Below are 5,472 nucleotides of genomic sequence, written 5' to 3' on the forward strand. Positions count from 1 at the left end.
TGGTCGCGGGTAACCCGTAAAAAAAAAGAAAAAAAATATGACGGAGAGACACCATGGGTGTTGTACACAGGATGGCGGGTGGGCGTAGTATCTCAATGTATTACTTCACAGCTAATTCAGTATGCTATCTGTTATGTATGTGTGCGTGAGCGCACCACCCCGCTTCCATTACTACGTACGTACATGTGCAATAAAGCAGTGTGTCTATAGCCATCGGTTGTTTCACTCGTGCCCTTCCCAAATACAACATTGGCGGCGATCTACCTACGCGAAAATAAAAATGTCTACCAGTGCGCATTTCGGAATTTTGTCTACTTTTGATCACCATTCGCAGACATGGAAAACGTTTAAATCACGCTTATTGCAATGGTTTGTGGCAAATAAAATAAATGCGACGTCAGACGCGGGAGGCGAACAAAGGCGAGCGATATTACTTAGCACACTCATTGACGGTACTTACAAACTCGCAGCGGACTTAGCGTTGCCCAAGAAGATTGAAGAAGTGCCGTACGAAGATGTATTAAAATTGTTGGAAAACCACTTTGTTCCAAAGGTGTTTGGGTTTAGTGAACGGTACAAATTCTATTCGGCCGTTCAACAAAACGGAGAGACGCATACCCAATGGGCGGCAAGGCTACGTGGTTTGTCAGCGGATTGCGACTTCACAAACGTAGAGGAAGTTCTTCGCGACAGATTTATGATGGGCATGCTGCCGGGACGGGAGCGGGACAAGGTTTTCACGCAGGACCTCAAGGAGCTGACGCTTACCAAGGCGGTGGAGTTGGCTAACGCGGTGCGCTGCGCGCGGGAGGTGTCGGCGGGTGCGGGACAAACGGCCTCGACGAGCGACCAGCTGTTCAAGATCACCAGCGAGACCAAGGATTCGGCCCGTGAAAAATGTGCGGTGTGCGGTTATTCAAACCATAAGACGGCCGAATGTCGTTTTTTCTAATTATCGATGCAAGAAATGCCGCGGTAAAGGCCATTTAAAAAAAATGTGCAAATCAGTAAAGTGCATTATGGCGAATGACGTGAGCGAGGGAGACGACGGTAAGTTGTTTAATATTCGTTCCATAAAGGGGGAACCCATGTTAGAATGGGTGACCGTACAAGGCGTGCCGTTACAGTTTGAAATTGATAGCGGGGCAGCGGTCACGGCGATGTCGCCGCGGCTATTCAACAAGCATTTCTCTAAAGTGACGGTTTGCGCGCCTAAGAAAAATCTGGCGTCATATAACGGCGGTAACCTGGCCTCCATAGGTATGGCGCCAATGTCCATAGAATACGCGGGACGCACACAGCTGATTGATGTTTACATTATTCGCAATGGTGGCCCGCCGATTTTAGGTCGAGATTTCATTTCAGCATTTAACTTAGAAATGACAACACCAGTTAATTACTGTACGCAAAAACGGGATAAACTGGAAATATTGCAAAGTAATTATCCGGCAGTGTTTTCAGATGATTTAGGCCTATTTAATAAGTACAAAGTCGGGTTGCAGCTTAAACCAGACGCGAAACCGGTTTTTTTCAAGGCGCGACCGTTAGCATTTGCTCTAAAGGGAAAAGTAGACAAAGAAATAGACCGCTTAGTAAGTCTAGGTGTATTAAAGCCTGTTGAGTATTCGGAATACGCATCTCCAATAGTTCCGGTGTTAAAAAATAATGGCACCATGCGTATTTGTGCAGATTACTCGGTCAGCATTAATAAGCAGCTGTGTGTGGAACAATATCCGTTACCCACAATTAAAGAGCTGTTCACTAAATTACACGGAGGACAAACGTTCTCAAAGCTAGATTTATCTTCCGCGTACACTCAGCTTGAGTTAAAGCCGGAGTCCCAGCATCTTACCTGCATAAATACGCATCGTGGTTTATTTTTCTACACACGCTTAGTTTTTGGGTTGGCTAGTGCCCCGGCTATATTTCAGCGCGCGATTGATAATTTGCTTAGTGGTATGGAAGGAGTACTGTGTTTACTGGACGATATATTAATAACCGGTAAAGACGACACGGAACATTTGCAAAGATTAAACGCAGTTTTAAAAAGATTGGAAAACGCAGGGTTAACTTTGCAAAAAGAAAAATGCGTATTTTTTCAGGAGCAAGTGCAATACTTAGGTTATATAATAGATAAAAACGGGCTTCACAAATCACCCGACAAGGTGAAAGCAATCCTGGAAGCGCCTGTACCGACCAATGTAAATAAATTACAATCATTTTTAGGTTTAGTAAATTACTACCGTAATTTTGTGCAAGGGGCATCCATGATACTTTCACCGTTGTATGATTTGTTGAAGAAAGGGGTTAAGTGGTGTTGGAGAGAGGAGCATGACCAAGCATTTGAAAAAATAAAAAAAAGCCTGGCCTCGGAACAAGTTTTAGCCCATTTTGACCCAAATGCTAATCTAGTTTTGACCGTTGACGCATCACCTCACGGCCTTGGTGCCATTTTGAGTCAAATACAGCCAGATAACAGTGAAAGGCCTATTTCATTCGCTTCGCGTACGCTTAACGCGGCAGAAAAAAATTATTCGCAACTTCAAAAAGAAGCCACGGCAATCGTGTTCGCAGTTAAACGCTACCATCAGTATTTATTTGGGAGGTCGGTGCCCTTTACTTTACGTACCGATCATAAACCTCTAATCTCCATTTTCGGGCCGTATAAGGGCATTCCCGAAGTTACGGCTAATCGGTTGCAAAGGTATGCAATTTTTTTAAGCGCATATAATTATAAAATTGAGTATATCCGGAGTGCCATGAATAGTGCAGATTATCTGTCTCGAGCTTGTTTACCTGACAACGGCGATAACAGCGAAGGGCCACAGCGGGGGCGCGCGCGCGGGGAGGGACTAGACCCGTTCATAGCAGATGATCGTGCGTCATACATCAATTTTGTTATCGAAGGATGCTTACCGTTAACTACAGACGAGTTGCGTAATCAAACAAAGGCTGACCCAGATTTAAGTAAGGTGATAGGTTACGTTTGTAAAGGCTGGCCTAAGAAAATTAACGACGATAAGTTAAAACCCTACTTCCAATGTAGATTGCAGTTATCATATGAAAACGGCTGTTTGATGAGAGGCCATAAGGTAGTAATTCCTGCGACTTTGCAGTCACGCGCGTTATCAGAGTTACATAATTCTCACTTAGGAATAGTAAAAACCAAAGCGGAGGCTCGGTCCAAATTTTGGTTTCCTAAGATCGACGAAAAGATTGAACAAATGATAGGTTCTTGTGAAACTTGTATTAAGTTGAGGCCGGCACCCAGTCGTGCACCTTTAGCTCCTTGGAAATTCCCTACGGATCCTTTTACGAGGATCCATTTAGATTTTTTGGGGCCAATTAATGGCAACACCTACCTAGTGATCGTAGATGCTCATAGTAAATGGGTTGAGGTCTATAATATGAAAAACGGCACTAACACGTCGGCGGTGTGCGAAAAGTTGTACGAGTTCATGGCTAGGTTCGGGTTACCGCAAGTGATAGGTAGTGACAACGGGTGCGCATTTACGTCACAAGAGTTTAAGGATTTTTGTTTGTTGAACGGCATAACACCGGTGACGTCACCGGCGTACCACCCGGCTAGCAATGGGCAGGCAGAGAGCTCCGTGAAAATAGTCAAAAAGGGAATTAAATCCTGTTTAATAAATAGTCGAAATATTAAAGATTGTAATAATAAGTTACAAAAATTTCTTTTTGACTACAGGAATTCAATACATTCCACGACGGGGCACTCGCCTGCTCAATTAGTTTTCGGCCGCAAACTTCGGACACGCCTAGATTTACTTAACCCTTCGACTGCGTCCACCTCGCACACGTCATTGGATAATTATGTAAAAAATCAACAGTGTTTACAGAGTAAGGCGTATAGTGGTAAAAATAAACAAGAATTTAATATAGGCGATAAAGTTTTATATAAAAAAAACTTTAATACTAATAAGTTTACATGGTGTACGGGTATAATTTTGGAAAAGTTGGGAAAAGTGGTATATTTAGTAAAAGATTGTGAGCATTTAGATAAGCATAAAAAACATAAAGATCAATTAATGTTATACAAGGGAAAAGAGGACGGTTCGTTTCTAGATGACATCTCTCTGGAAGATTTATTCTCATCAGAACAAAACATTTCCTCGACGGGTACTACTACCGGCAGCGAAGTGCAAAATAGTGAGGGAGAAGGCGGTCAAATAGCCGATCGAAGCCCAGAAGGCGCCGAATTAACAGATCCTATGCCGCCGCCCGACGACGACCCACAGGAACGGTTCGAGGACGCCGAGTCGGACGACACCCCAGTAGAAGGGCCAGATGATCCAAGTGTACTCAACCCGGCTACCACTGTCGGCCAGGACAGAGTCAAACGAAACCGTCCCAAAGTTAATTATAAACCCTATTTTAAGTAATCTTTGTATTTAGTCTAGTTGTAAACTATGGGGAGGATTGTTATGTATGTGTGCGTGAGCGCACCACCCCGCTTCCATTACTACGTACGTACATGTGCAATAAAGCAGTGTGTCTATAGCCATCGGTTGTTTCACTCGTGCCCTTCCCAAATACAACACTATCAGTGCATGAAATAAACTTTCGGACTCGTTAACCATACTAGTGCCTACTAAAATATCTAGTCGCTATTGGGATGTACTTGGATTGCACTCAAATAAAAGGATCGCATAAAATCGTTCAAGTCTTTATTCAAATCAAGCTAGGCCGGCTCCAACCGTACACCCGAGAAGATTTAATTCCTTCTCAATTGGAGAAGGGTATCCCAATATGGGATCGGCAACAAACTCGGCGGGACACATCTTTTCAAAACAACACTACTTCTCTTTATTTTACAAAGGTAAGCTTCTAATCACACGTAAGAAATCAAAATAACACTTGGAATAAAACACTTAGCTGAATGGTTAAAAAACGTTGGATTCTATAAGCTTTCAGAATAATCCATCAGGTATAAGCCTTTGGGAACGTGGCGAATTAGGCACGAAGTTGCCTAACGTCCGATCTCTAGCGCGGCTTGATCACTTCTGCTCGAGGAGCCTCACCGCTCCCGCCTTTTAAGTCAAGTAGGCAAACCTGCTCGACCGGTCTACCAACATAACGACAAAAATGCCAACTCGTACCTAACTTCACCCAAGTTACACTACTTGACGTTCCAAAGCCTTCTACCTGTCATCTTAGTTCAACAATACGCCAATAGAGGGCGTTACGAGTACTCTTTACGCAACTTCATGAATTTCGTTACAACTAAGTAATACGTAGCCAAACATTGCTAATCGACTTTATACGGCGTCTTTAACTATGAACTGTAACACTGCAATACGTCCTCCTGGAGTCACGCTCCGACAAATATAATAAATAAATTCGCGATAGACCCGTCTATAAATGTGACTTAATATGTGTTTAAAAAGCAAAAGTTTAAACAGATGTTAAATCAGAATCAAACTCCAGGAATCAGAGGATCTACCGTGAAAA

The 5,472-nt window shown here is 43.2% G+C and overlaps 1 long non-coding RNA gene across 1 annotated transcript; it reads left to right on the forward strand.

Annotated features, from left to right (window-relative positions):
- Positions 1-273: 273 nt before the first annotated feature.
- LOC134797813 (uncharacterized) lies at positions 274-4,103 on the forward strand. The gene is made up of 2 exons (XR_010145111.1): positions 274-1,050; positions 3,852-4,103. It is a non-coding gene; the product is annotated as an uncharacterized LOC134797813 (long non-coding RNA).
- The last annotated feature ends 1,369 nt before the right edge of the window (positions 4,104-5,472 follow it).

This window comes from Cydia splendana, chromosome 15 (genome assembly GCF_910591565.1).
Source record: "Cydia splendana chromosome 15, ilCydSple1.2, whole genome shotgun sequence".
Classification (NCBI taxonomy): Eukaryota; Metazoa; Arthropoda; class Insecta; order Lepidoptera; family Tortricidae; genus Cydia; species Cydia splendana.